Below are 15,444 nucleotides of genomic sequence, written 5' to 3'. Positions count from 1 at the left end.
TAGAAAAGACTAGAAAATATACAGAGACCAGCAGAGATCAAATGTGACAAAGCACTGTGATCAGTGGGTGGTAGGTTTTGCTGTAAATACTAAAATTGAGTTCCATTACAGTACTTGATAGAATGGCAAATGTTATGTAATCAGTGATATCTATTTAGGTTTTTATAAGCTACAGCATGACTTTTTGTACGCCATCAGGTTAAGAATGAGAGCTTAAATAGGACTGAGCTGGAAGCTGAAGAGGATGAGAGCAAGGAAACAAGGAATAAATTCAGGGTCAAGTTCAGTACTCGGTAATAAGACAAAATCGGTCCAGACAGGCAAAGCATGTCATTGTGGCAGGCCCTGGTGGCAGCTGGGCTGGTTAGCCAGTAGTGTGGGTAGCAGGCCTAGGTATGTGTTTGTGTAAGTTATGCACCCAGCAAAGGGGATGGGAGCTGGAGTTAAAACCCAGCCAGAGCCTAGGTTTTAGTCAAGCCTTGGTGCCTTCCAGAATGCCTAGGGGAAGGGGGTGCCTTTTTCTAATTGATCATCCCAGAGGGAGTGCCCTTTTGCAATGTACGTGCCTGGAGGGGTGCCTTTCTTCAGAGATGGCAGAGCTGCTGCATGTATGGTTGGCACTGCAGGGGAGGCCCAGGGAGGCTCATGGACAGTGGCCTGGCCTCCCTGAGGAGCAGAAGCCAGCAGCATGGAGCTGAAGAGCAGGCCACAGTAGATGGTCAGCGTGCCAGGAATGCTGGAGGAGTCACCACCAGATACTAGTCTTTGGGTAGATCATCAGGGACACATCACATTCCACTTCTGGAAACACCAGACCTTTGCTAGATTATCAAGGCAGGTAGTGGCACATGGGCACGTTGACAAGCAGGGACCCGTCAGGAGTCTAGACTACAAAAGAGGGGAGAGGCACAGATCTAGGTACCACGGGACTGACTTTTGGGACTGTATTTGTGGCTTCACAGAGGCCCACAGTCTCCTCTTCCAGTGAATATATTAATAATTAAATGGTAAGAGGAAAGTTATAAAAGCCCAAGAGAAATTCTGAAGTCACAGGAAGTGAAAAGGCCCAAGGTAAGGAATTTGTGCATGAGCTGTAGTGAATGTCAAGAGTTGGCTCCTATAGCAGTTCTGCCCCTGAACTTAATAATGGTAGGGTGACCAACTTGTCTCGGTTTGCCTGGGACTTTGTTAGGTTTAGCAGCGAAAGTCCCAAATCCCTGGGCCCCCTCAGTCTGGGCAAACTGAGATAATGGGTCGCCCTACAAGTGAGTGACTCATAAATCATTAGGTCAACTTCCCTCATTACTGTACTCAGCCCCCAAAGTCGGGCGGAGCGGCAAGCTCCTTAGAGGGTAGGGAGTGATCCAGGCTCTTTGAAATAGATAAAGCAGGACCTTTGAGGTCTCCATTCAGTTAACAGCAAAAAATTCTCACTGAAAACACAAAGGCCCTCCAGAACAGCACTGACAAAGACACAAAGACAGGCAAAAGTAGACCGGGTCTTAACATGAGAAACAGCAGAAGAATACAGACCTTTAATGCAATCCTCAGTCAGCAATTTAGAACAGCAAACCTACTTTCTAACATGGATATTTTGTGGTTCTTCTTTTTAAAAATAAAATTTTATGGCCAGGCACAGTGGCTCACACCTGTCATCCCAGCACTTTGGGAGGCCAAGGCAGGTGAATCACGATGTCAGGAGTTCGAGACCAGCCTGGCCAACAACATGGTGAAACCCATCTCTACTAAAAATACAAAAATTAGCTGGGCATGGTGGCAGGTGCCTGTAATCCCAGCTACTCAGGAGGCTGAGGCAGGAGAATCGTTTGAACCCTGGAGGCGGAGGTTGCAGTGAGCCGAGATCGTGCCATTGCACTCCAGCCTGGGTGACAGAGTGAGACTCATTTTCAAAAAAATAATAAATAAATAAAAATAAATAAAATTTTATTCTATAAGTTTATCCTAACCATTCCATTTACTTTTTCATTTCCTGCTTCAGAAGTTTAGGAAATCTGATTTACAAATGTGGAATTCAATTTCCTGAAAATGAAACTCTATACCACAATAACAGTGTCTACCACCTCTTACACTCAGGATGGCCCCAGGGAGGTCTGAACGCCCCTCAGCATCTCCTTGCTAAAGTGCCATACCCCCTCATCACTTAGGGGTGACCTGCCTACTGTAGTATCCTATCAACTAGCCTGTTTTGTTTTCTTACATAAATGGTGTGATCTTCTGAAGAATATTTCCCCTAAACATTAAGTGAATCTTGTTCAGGAGACTCATAAACGCTTTTTCATCAACATGACAACGATCACTGAAAACACACTCCAAGCCCCAGTGTTTGACCTTTTTCTCCACACTCTGACTTTCATTGTCCCTCCTCCCCCGTGCGTTCCTACAGCCAACAGTCAGGACTGAAGCATCATCATCAGCTAGCGACGGGCTTTGTTTATAAAAGAGAAGCCTTTCAGACATGAGCAGTTACCTGCCTCACAATGCTCTCCTGTCTGCTGTTTTTTAAACTTCAAATTTAATATGCAAGGAACAATTTCAGTCATTTCTTTAGTAAATTAATACTTACTGAATTCCTACTAAGTAGCAGTCATGGTTAAGATCTAGAAAAGCAGCAATGAACAATTCATTGAGCTTACATCAAGGGGGCAACCAGAGTAATAAGTAAGAAAACGACTAACTGTGTGGTGGCCGATAGTTTTTAAAAAGTGCTTTCGAGAAAAATAAAGCAGAGTAAGGCATCTATCTGTGCACTTGTGTGCGTGCACATGTGTGCATTGAGAGGATAGTTTCCATTAGGTGATCAGGAATGGCTTCTGTGAGGAGGTATCATTCAGGCAACAACCTGAATGAAGTGAGCGGCCGGCTGTGAAAGAGCATTCTCTGGAGAGTGAAAGCAGGAACTAAGCCACCAGGTGTTCAGTGAGGAGCAGGGAAAGCTTGGTAAAGAGTTGGAGCTTATTCTAACCAAGATTGGATCTGGGACATTACAGGATCTCTCTTATTATTTAAAACATCACTCTGCTATTGTACGTAGAGATTAGATTGAGATAGAGAGCAAGATGAAAAACAAGGAAATGCCTTCAGGAGGCTATTGCAATAAGGCAGGTGAGAGGTAACTGATTTGAAAAAGGATGGCAGCAGTGGAGGTAGTAGAAAGTGGTTGGAGTTTGTGTCTATGTGTGTGTGTGTGTGTGTCTGCATGGGGGTGGGGGAGCACTGCAGGGGAAGCCCAGAGAGGCTCATGGACAGCAGCCTAGCCTCTGTGAGGAGAAGAGCCCAGCAGTGCAGAGCTGAAGAGCAGGCCATGGCAGATGGTCAGGATGGCAGAGATGCTGGAGAAGCCGCCATCAGATGCCAGTTTTTGGGTAGATTGTCAGGGACACATCACATCCCATTCATGAAAACACCGGTCCCTTGCTAGATTATCAAGGCAGGTGGTGACACATGGGCACATTGACAAGCAAGCATGCAGTCAGGGAGAAGTCTGGGGTACAAAGTAGGAGAGAGGCACAGACCCAGATACCAGGGGACTTACTTTGGGGAACACACACACACACAGGCACACACACAGAAGACAAAGCTTTGTTTTTGAAATTGTGGTAAAATAAATATACATAACCTAGAATTTACCATTTTAACGATTTTTAAGTGTGCAATTCAGTTTCATTAAATACATTCACATCGTTTTTGTGCAACAATCACCACCATTCATCTCCAGAACGTTTTCACCATTCCAAACTGTAACTCTGTACTCATGAAACACTAACTCCCCATTACTCATTACCCCTTCCCCACAACTCCTAGTAGCCACCCTTCTACTTTCTATCTTTATGCATTTGTCTATTTTCGGTACTTCATATAAATGGCATTATAAAATCTTTGTCCTAAGATATATTTTGAAAACAGAGCTCAAGAGGGCTTGCTATTGAGTTGAGCATTCAGGGTAAGGAACAGACACTTCAAGGGTGATGCATGGTCATCCTTTGAGACACCAATGTATCCTTAAAACAATGGGATGACATGAAAGCCCCTAAGGAGTAAGTGTTTACCGAAAAGAAAGGGGCTGAGGACTAGTCTCTAGGGAATTTGTACAAAGTTTTTGAGAAGGGGTGAGATTCCACGCAGAAATAAAGAACATGCACAAAGAAAGAACAGGAGGAAAAGCAGAGTATTATGGGCACAGATGTGGGTTGGATGGGACACTTTCTGGTGGAAAGATAAGGTGATTCTCTAAACATAGCTTCTATATCTATATAAAATAATACAGGAGGTTATTGGCTAGGAGTGTGAAAGAGGAGAAGGTGTTGAAGATTAGAGACACAAAACAACTACAGTCAGTTTAGAGACTGGGAGAATGAACAGACTAGGGAAATGTGGAATTCTCATGCAGCACAGTTGGTATTTGCGGTTGTAAATTTAAAGCAGCATGAATCATCAGAGTTGTATGGTTTTTTTCCAGCCATGTTCAGTTACAGTGATAGAATAGTCATCAATCTGGGATTTTACCTGGCAAGTAGGAAACAGAGATGAGAGGCAAGAAAAAGGAACTGATTTATTCTCTATATATCTGTATCCCTGAAGTACCATTAGTGTCTATGAATGAAAAAAATGTTATGCCTGACATTTAAAAGAACATCAAGTCATTAATCGAGAGTAGATTGATGTACAGAGAGATGGTTAAGTAAATTATCAAAAGTGACCCACACCTTTAAAGTGTTTAAGTAAACAGGTTCATAAATAATTTTTAATATTTATTTTACTGTTGAGATATTTACATAAGTTAAGATATTTACATAAGTTAAGACCAACTTAAGATATTGCTGGAAACATAGTAGCTGCTCAATAAACATGTATTAGTTTAAAGAGTGGATACCAAGGGACTACTCCAGAAAGTAGCATCTATGTATCCTGATAAGAATTTAAAATTCTTATAAAATTGTTATTATTGAGGAATGTTATTATAACAACCCCATAGCTATCATCCAGCCTCTACATTTATCAGCCCTTAGCCAATCTTGTTTTCTCTATCCATACACCCACCTACTTCCTCCTCTGAATAATTTTGAAGGAAATCCAGACAGCGTATCATTTCTTTTATAAATATTTCAGTACAAAAGCATTTTTAAGCCAATGTTGACCACACACAGGCTAGATCTTAAAATATTTCCTTAACTCAGTAGCAGCATCATGGCAAATATTGGTCTAAGAATTTTTTAACAATTCTTTCAAAAAGTAAAAATTAAGAAATGCACTATTGCATGCTGAAATTTATCTTAGAGATTTAACAATCATCTTTTCTAGTTGCAAATTCAACTTTCAGCTAGCCAAAACCTATTTAAAATGAATATTACATTGCAATTCTTAGAATTCAAGATTAGAAAAATCTTCAGCAATTGTGACTTTCTTTTAAAGGTTTAAAGGAAAGAGTATAACTTTTGGGAGAAGGGGAAGTCTTTGCCTGTTGCTAGTGGCGTAAAGTAACAGTGGCAGGTAGCCTGGGAGTTGAGATCGTCATGGTTCTGTGACCTTGGGCAAGTTACTGTATTTGACTTTGTTTCTCCATCTGTAAACTAGGGATAACAATTCCTCACAGTGAGTTGTGATTAAAGGAATCAACATATCATTCTGTTATGTGGCAGTTCAAAAACATTGATTCCTCTCGTGCCTTCTTGGTGGTTCAGTGCCATGTGCCATGTCTACCCAGCCTCACTGCCATAGGTTCCAACCGGAGACTTGAACCCTCTCCCTCAAAGCCCAGCAGAGCCCAAGGTATTCATCAGAATGTCTTATAACAGGCTCGGCGCAGTGGCTCACACCTGTAATCCTAGCACTTTGGGAGGCCAAGGTGGGCAGATCACCTGAGGTCAGGAATTCGCCATTGCACTCCAGCCTGGGCAACAAGAGTGAGACTCTGTCTCAAAAACAAAAAACAAACAAACAAACAAACAAATGTCTTATAACAAATCATAACCTGGCTCTGCTTGTTTAAGAGAAGTCTTATACTCTCTTTAGTTACAGAAAGGTTCAAAGGGAAAAGTGGAGGCTCAAAATTAGATTCTGCTACTTATCACTACGCCTCTATTATTTGTTACAGAGTAATTTAATAGTCACTGCAGCAATAAGAAATATATTCTAAACTGTAGTTGTCCCTCCTGTCTCAGTAAACACAGAATAATAGAGAAAATTTCAGCTTTCTTTAAAAATCCAAGCTGCATCAGTGTCTTCGATACATAAATGGCAGTAGGATTGTTGAGTACTCTACTTGTTGCAGGTGTAGGAACTTGAGCTGAATATGAATTGACCCAGACTATATCTTGAAATATTAGATTCAAGTCAACATCACATTTTTTTCTTGTAATTTGCCATTTTATTCAAAAAGATTAGAAGAGGACAGAAATCTAGTTCTTTTCAGGCTGCATTTGATTGGGGTGTTATTCCTTTGTCTTTGAATTATATTTTAGGTTAGGCTAAATGGACACTTTATTTGGATTGCACATCTAATTAGATTGTGAACATCAACCTTGGGTATAGGAAATTTCATTACGAGGCTAGAATTTTCTGACTTTGTTATCTCCCTACTTGAAAGTGAAATCTATGTCATATGTAATCTAGTCTAAGGGATTATTTCCCCATGGCAGACCTTATAGGTATACCTATTTTGCAATATTAATTGATAGAGTGTCTGGGTAGGCTTAGATTTCCATAACCAGTGCTTTTGCTACTTTTAAAGTTTGCTTGGGGGAGAATTTGAAGCTCCGTTTTTTTCTTTACCATAGAGTAATATCTGACATTTGAGCATGGCCTCATCTGATGAAGCCACCTAGAGTACCTGTCTCTAAAGCAGCAGATCAAAATGGGCTTAGCATTTCTAAGTAAACAAGGAGCAGAAAGGATTGCAGGATTCATAACATGTAATCAAATTTGGTATTTGAGGATATTGATATTTGGAAATATCTGCAAAAATATGTTTTATTATAAAGTTCTTAAACCAACACATCTATTTATCTCTGATTATGTGCCTCCCCTAGGAGACATTTTAAAATGTGAGAGATGCGATTTGGGGTTGTCACAATTTCTGGTGCTTATTAATGGCATGGGAGAGGGGCCAGGAATGTTAACATCCTACGGTATGCAGGACAGTCTCACATGAAGAATCGCCTGGCCCAGACACCAAAAGCATCTCTTAGGAAACACTACTCAGAGCATGTTATCCTGAGTTTCCTTTTTTCTAAATCTTTCCCATAACCCTCTCCTCACTTGGCAGGACCACACCCTTCTATAAGGTAGCCTATACAAGTATAAAGACATATGTAGAGGAAACGTTACTAGCGAATGGCAGTGAGATTCAAAATACGTATTTAACAAACCTGTGAAGCCTCTGGCGTCCTAAATCCACAGCAAGCTGGACATCAGCCCTGGTGCCTCCTTCAAATCCTAACGTCACTTGCTATTGGGAAGTTCTTCCCCATATCTAATTTCACTTGCACTGGATCTTAAACCTCTTCTCTCCCAGATGAGGACAAAAGTCATTGTCTGTATTAGAGCTCTCGGCATATATGAAAACTAAATATACTTGAATTGACCTTCTTCCGTAATAGCTGTAGGAGGCCGTTTTTCATGGGAAGAGACACAGCAACTTGCTTAACAGGCAGAACTAACTCATGAAGCAAATCAGATCAGAATTTCCAATTCGGCAGCACCCATTTTAGGAACCACTGTTTTATATGTCTCAGGCTAAGGGACTCCAGAAATGTGCTCAAAGCTGGGCACCTTCCTGTCAGAGTCCTTGACGCTCAGAGAAATCCTACAATCCACAGTTATTAGCTGACTTGGGGGAGAGGCAAGGGCCCAGAAATGTGGGTACTTTACCTGTGGGTCCCTGGACAGCCTTTTAACTCGAGGGCATTGCCCAGGATATCGTTTAATAAATCAAGGTTTTAGCAGAATAAAGAGTTACTAAATTGAATGCAAAGAGAACTCTAACATTTAATCTATAAATTACTGAGAATTATTTTGGAAATAGGCCGGAGGACTAATATAAATCTTAAGTGAATGAATACATTCATGAATCATGCTTTTCAAAAATTCACATTCCATTTCAGGTATATGTCTTTCGTTTCCCTGGACTATATAGTAAAAACCCTATATGTATTAGTAGTTTTCTTTTGTTAAATTTTGAAGCCAATTTGTCATGGGACTCTGACAGAGGTTATCTAACGAGCACCACTGACGTCCTCAATAAATTTACCAATATCTCTGACGCCAACACTGACGTTAATGTTGTGCACAACAAATGTTCTAAAAAGAGTTTAAGTGACTTGACCCGTTCACTTTATTATAAGAGATATAACAGTTCCAAAAAGATACCAAAAATATTTTAGAAATGGCAACATGACTGAAATAAACATGTAGTTTCCTGGGAAACTCTTTTTAAAGATTATATGTATGAATAAACAATATATAAGAAATATGACATATTTATTTTTATTCTTATTATGATGGTTAAATAAGTCTCATTTCTTTGCATTTATAGTAAATAAACAGAGACCAATGACTGGGTGGTCTGCAGTAGCACGGGGAGACAGGAAGATGACAAAAGGGAGGTATGATGTATGAGTTTCTAATGAGAATTTCTTCTGGGGAGCTTTCCATTTTAGAGTAACTTGTGTATTCATATAGTAAGAGATTAGATTGGCAGGAGATCTTCAGGTCTCTTACCCAACACTGCCAACCTAGCATGACACTTTCCCCGCTGAGTCTCGATACAGTTCATAACCATATAGCCTTAGTTAGGACACAGGTTCTGCCTCAGTAACAATGACTCAAAATAATAGATGCTTCAATGAGACAGGAGTTTTTCCTATTCATATGTTACTATGAACATGAGTGCCTCTCTGATGTGGGTGCCTCACTCCTGTGAGGACTCATTTCATCTCCTTTGCTCTGGCACTCCTTGTTTGCATGGTCCATGGGAGCCTACCATCACATCTACATTCTGGCCAGAAGCAATCAGGAAAAAAGAGCAAGGCGAGGGCCTACCCTTCCTTTCAAAGGCACGGTGAGGAAGTCACACACACCATTTTAGCTCACATCTTGTGTGTCAGTATTTTGTCACATGCTAACACCTTACTAAAAGGCGATTAGAAATATGTAGTCTTCATCCTGGACAAACACATAGCCAGCTAAAATCCTATCACTATGAAGGAAAGGAAGACTAGATATTGAGAGACAGATGGTCATTAAGAGTTGGCTGGAGTTGGCACATGAGATAAAATGTATCCGCCACTCATAAATAAGATATGTCTGTGTATTCTAATGTGCTCATTGAAGAACCTCACTCAAAAATAGCTCCTGCAGCTGCAAGTCATAGCTTGCCCTTTTGCTCTTTACCTGTGAGCTTTTTAGTGATAAGTCTTGCACTAGCTCTGGAAATCAGGTTGAGACAAACTGCCTAAAAAAATATAGATTATTTGAGACCATCCTGGTTTAGTTAACTTTTTAAGTTAACAAACCTAAACAGATCCCCTTAGCCTCAAAATAATAGTTGCATATGCAGCACCATGCATAATGCATCTGCATTCCCTAATGGATCCTTTATCACATATTTTGTTACACATCATTTGGTAACGTTTTAAGTTCCAAAATATTAAAAATAAAGAGAAGTGTTTCTATGACACTGTACTCTTGATGTTAATGCTTGTAAGATGAATCCTGGAAGATAATTCTAATGTCATCTACATATGCCAGTAACCTTGGCAGCAGGCGGTAAAATGGAGGTTGGCCAGCCTCTCAAATCCATCCTGGAAATAAAAAGGTTATAACTGGGTCTTGGCCCTCTTGGGGGAAAAGAACAAGAGACTTGTCTTAGGGAATGAAAGCAGCTATCGTCTGACTCTGTTGAAACATTTTAGGAGACTCTGATGAGCAGATGAGTTTGTGAGGGATTTAAAGGATTCTTATACCAATTATCTAACTTGAAATTCTTATACTTTAATAACACCTAATTGATAACTAATGATTTGGCAAGATACAGACAGTCCTGAAGGGCTCTTGAAACCTTCGGAATGCCAGTAAATATATAATTGAATGTGTTTGCTGACGACAATTATAAAAAGATAATTACTAGCTAGAGTTCTCTTAATCAATAGTGAACTGGGTCACTTTGTTTTAGAGATCAAGATACACAGAATCTAACTCTAGTTAGTTTTTGTTTTTATAATTTTAGCTTGCATTATTCAATGAAACCTAAATGGTAGCTCTATAGAGACAGCTGAGATTTTGTTTCCATCTTGTTAAGTGAACAAAGCCTAGGAGTATCTGTTGTCTTAGATTTAGTGAAACCACAAGCAAGCACTTTGAAAATAAACCTTGCCTTTTCTCTCGCTATACTCTTGTAAAACAATTTCTTTTGTGTATGTGTGTTTCATATTTATTAAATCCGTATTTGTGACAGGCACTTTTTAAAATACTAGGGACACAACATTGAGAGAGAGCGAGAGAACAAGAGAGAAAATGAGAGAGAGAGATCTCCTATCAATATGGAGCTCACATTGTAGTGGAGATAAAAGATAAACTTTTCAATATATTATAGTACTAGAACTTAGCATTGCAAGCAGCAAAGAGAAAAAAAGCAACTTCTTTTCCTTAGCATGATAAGATAAAATAATTTAGTCTGCTTTTTAGTTTTTGTTTATTTTTATTTTTTAATTAACAAGTAAAACATGTGTACATACACACACCTACATCAAAACATCATGTAATAGTATAAACATATTAAGGTAACAGTATAACATGTATATAAGATTATAATAGTAATAGTATGACATAGTATACAGAGTAATAGTATAAACATGATGATAAAACAATTTCTTGGCTCAGTTTCTGGCTTAACATCTTTTTCCTCCACCATTTCATAATATCAAACTCATATAGCTATTGTAACTTTTTCATTCACACAAGCTAAGTTTCAGTAGAAAAATAAACTAAATGTTAAAAAAAAAACCCTATTAGAAAATACAGTGAACAAATGCAAAAGACAAGTGGCAATGCAAAGAAAATATTCACAACAATGATAAAGAGCTAATTTCCATAATATGCCGAGAGTATCTACAAATCAAAAAGAAAAGTATTAAAATCCTTATAGGAAAGTGGGCAAAATCTATCCACAGGAAGATCATAGGAAAGAAAATACAAGTGCTCAACCTCATTCATAATTGAATAAATGAAAATTAAAACTATTTTTAACCTATCAAATTGGGAAAAGACAAAGATTAAAAATATTGAGTGTCATTATGTATATAGAGAAATATGTACTCACACATTTATTGTGAGTGCATAAATAGGGTAATCTTATTTGGAAGACAATTTGGCTACCCCTATTAAATATGAAATGTATGTACCCTTTAGCCCCATAATTTTACTTCTAGGAATTCATTTTACATATATTTACTACAATATTGTTTACAGTAATAAAATGGAAATAGCCTAAAGATTCATCAATAGGCAACTAAACAAATTATATGTCGACATACGGTGAAATACTCTGAAACTATTATGAATAATGTAGCAGCTCTGTTGGGCTCATATAGAAGATATTCTAGAGTGTGATTTTTCTTTTCTCAAGTTAAAAGTTGTACAGCAGTACAACTGTATGTTCAGTGTAATCACATTATGTTATCTTAAAATTGCATATACATACTTATAAAAATACCTGAAAGGACACAGGTGAACATTGATTAGTTACAGTTTCCAGGGAGTGAGACTTGAGGTGGGGGAAGAAACACAGGAAGTGACACTTTTCACTTTATACCTTTAAAAATTGCTTGATGATGTTTTTCACAATGAGAAAATATTGCTTTTATAACAAAAAGAAAAAGGAAAGGAAGGGAGGGGAAGAGAAAGAGGAAGGGAAGGAGGAAGGGAGAGAGAGGGAAGGGAAGAAAACCTTTGAAAGCAGTCTATTCACAGGGCCTGGGCATTGGTACCTTTCTCCCTCAAGGGTATGAATATACACTAGGTCAAGTGCCCCCACAGCTGTGTTTGGCATACCTTCTTTTCTCTTGCTCGCTTCTGGCAATCCTCTACTCCTTCTAAAACAAAAGGAAGGAGTCTAGTCAGGAAACATAAGAGAGGCTGGTTAAGGATATTGGAGAGAACAATATTCTCAAATCACATAGAAAGGATGTGTATAAAACTGATAAGACCAACGTAACAGATTTGATGCTTACATTTTATAAAGACTGAAATCAGAATCAAAATTACCTTCCCCCTTTAGGGTTGGCGAATGACTAAAAGCCTAGGTGTATTCCCAATTCTTAGCTATAACCAGATATCCTATTATATTGGAGATACTGAAAATGTCCCATGTTTACATCCACATCATGAGAACAATCTAGTGGAGCTAAAATTGTCCATCGTGCTCTTTCATCATGTTCCTAGGCACCCCAAAGTCCAGCTCCCTTCCCCCAGTGTCCTACCACCCGTTATGGTGCAGCTCATTCACCGCTAGTTTCACGGTCAATATTGTCTGTGTGCTCCCCATGAAAAACGTGCTTCTCTCTGTACTCCACCCCACTGTACTTCTAAGACACCTCATATGGAAGCTAAATACATGTCAAAGTTCTTCAGCCTTTTGAGATATGGCAAAAATAAGAACTCAAAATATCTGTCATTTAAAATAAATTGTGACTATTCTCTGTTATATTTTCTCTTGACAGTACTTTTTTTTTTTTTTTTTTGAGAGGAGTCTCGCTCTGTCGCCCAGGCTGGAGTGCAGTGGCGCCATCTCCACTCACTGCAAGCTCCGCCTCCCGGGTTCACGCCATTCTCCTGCCTCAGCCTCCCGAGTAGCTGGGACTACAGTCGCCCACCACCATGCCCGGCTAGTTTTTTGTATTTTTAGTAGAGACGGGGTTTCACCGTATTAGCCAGAATGGTCTCGATCTCCTGACCTCGTGATCCGCCCGTCTCGGCCTCCCAAAATGTTGGCGTGAGCCACCGCTCCCGGCCGACAGTACTTTTTATTAAGTGCTTTCTCTACTGTATTTGCTTGTGCATCTGTAATGCTCAGGGCACTGTAGGGGTAGCAAAATAAATAAGGTATAGCTGTATACTTGAAGAGCTTAGTCTTACAAATAAGTTAATAATAACTAGTGTTGATTGAGTGCTATTCTAAACAATGTACGAAAAATAACTGATTTAGTCCTTATGACAACCCTTAAGGGGATACCTTTATTACTCCCATTTACCAGTGAGAAAATGAAGCACAAAGAGGCACGAGGTCAGACCGCTAGTAAATAGCAGACTCAAGAAGTATGCATCTTAGCCTGCCTCAGCCACTGTGCCCTGCGGCCTCTCTGTATGCAAAGAGCTGCGTTATAAAGCAGCAAGTGGTTTTTTTTTCTAATTTTTATTTTAGATTCAGGAGGTGCATGTACAAGTTTGTTACAAGGGTATATTGCATGATGCTGAGGTTTGGACTTTTATTGATCCCATCACCCCAGATAATGAACACAGTCCTCCACAGGAAGATTTTCAGCCCTTGCCTCCTTTTGGAGTCCCTAATGTCTATTATTTCTGTCTTTATGTTTGTGTGCACCCAAGATTTAGCTCCCACTTATAAGTGAGAACTTGTGATATTTGGTTTTCCATTTTTATGTTAATGTGCCTAAGATAATGACTCCAACTTCAACTATATCCGTGTTGCTACAAAGGACATGATGATTTTATTCTTTTTTATGACTGCATAGTATTCCATGGTGTATATATATCACATTTTCTTTATCCAGTCCACCACTGATGAGCACCTGGGTTGATTCCATGTATTTGCTATTATGAATAGGGCAAAGCAGTAGATGCTAAGTGCCCTTTAGTAATACAAAGTGCTACAGGAATTCAGACAATGAGCATCACTTAGCTCATTGCTTTCATCTTGCAGATAGGAAACCCACTTGTGAAAAATCACAGTCACATGTTCTGACTAAATTCATTATGTGAATTACCTTGGCAGAGCTTTTATCTGAACCTGAACTGTACACTCCTAGTCTGCTCTTCTTTGCCCAGCCTTGTGTCACTACCTTAGTTTTACTTTTTATTCCTAATTTTCCCCCTTAAGACCATTTTTTTTCTATTGTGTCCTGAAGGGTAATTAAGAAAATCTTGAGACAATTTGGGATGTAACACATACCTGCTATCCAGAGATTTCCATTTTTAACCATATTACCACTAATCTCACCCTGCTTGACCTTCACTAAAGTGTTACTTAATTTTTTGTTCATTAGGGTTTGATAATTGAGAAAAATAAGCTGAAAATACCAGCATGCTATTCACTCTGTAGGAAAGACATAGCGAAGCCAATGTTGTGCTTGGTTCCGTAAACAAGTGCTTATGCTAAATTTCCTGGAGGGTTTGTGGTGTTGTCTATTTGAAGCTTTGCTGATAGTATTAAGCCAGCGGTCTAATTGCCATACACAGTGGTAGAATGGCCTGGGGAGTATGTGCCTAAAAGCCGAATTTATGTCCTCAGAAACACACTAATTAGGAACTTTCTGGAAAATGTACAGTAGTTGCTCTTGGTTGGCCATTTTACAAACTATTGAGAATCCAGAGGAACCAAACCTTAGAGTCTGTGCTTCAAGGGATATTGCTTTGCATTTTCCCCAGTGAGTACATTCTTATGAGAAGGTCACTTTGCCAGGGTATGGGCGCTGACATATAACCAAGTGATGATGATGTTTCACGAAAAGTGGGTGAGTTCCTACATGCCTCTCACCAGCCAGCTACCAGCTGCCAAACTCCTACCTCCCAATATTTGCCACAAGTGAGGTTGCTCTCGAAGTCTAGCTTGATCCTAGAAAGCTAGGGTCTAGAGACATAACTTGAGGATTTGGGGTCTTCCCTTAATGCTGTTTCTAAGGAAGGAACAAAATGAAGGCAGAGCAGAGCTGTTCAAACTCATGGGGTCCTCCTCTGAGGGCATCTGACTAAAGGCTAGCTTGCTTAGCAACTCCAGAATTATGATATTACCATTAAATTTATCTCCCAGTTTGGGAAAGAATAGCCAAATTGGTAGGAAACCTACCAATTATACTGAAATGGTTTTGATGATTTTTTTGGAAGATATGTAGATATAGTCATAGATGTAGATATAATTTATATCTATACCTTGGCCAGAGAGAGAAAGAAGAATCAGTCCAACAGATAATATTATGCATGCTGAGTAACATGTTAGCTTTGTTTCAATTCCTCTTTTAAAAAGAAGAGAAAAGAAACTGGGTAGATTAGCCTCTAAATGGATAGTTCTTTTAAGTCAAAAGTAGGTAAACACTTGAAACTCGAACACTTATTTCTCCAGAAATCAGGAAAATGTTATTAAAAGGAGGGAAGGAAAGAATTCAATTCCTATCCTCTCCTGGAAAACACAGAATT

At 39.3% G+C, this 15,444-nt stretch overlaps 1 protein-coding gene across 1 annotated transcript in view; it reads left to right on the top strand.

Annotated features, from left to right (window-relative positions):
- The window catches only part of TRPM3 (transient receptor potential cation channel, subfamily M, member 3), a 588,224-nt gene that overhangs the window by 302,293 nt on the left and 270,487 nt on the right, over positions 1 to 15,444 (top strand). The window lies entirely within an intron of this gene.

The sequence above is a fragment of the Colobus angolensis genome, unplaced genomic scaffold (genome assembly GCF_000951035.1).
Source record: "Colobus angolensis palliatus isolate OR3802 unplaced genomic scaffold, Cang.pa_1.0 Scaffold286, whole genome shotgun sequence".
NCBI lineage: Eukaryota > Metazoa > Chordata > Mammalia > Primates > Cercopithecidae > Colobus > Colobus angolensis.
Note: the sequence above shows the minus strand (reverse complement) of the source record. Positions and strands in the feature narration are given on the sequence as shown.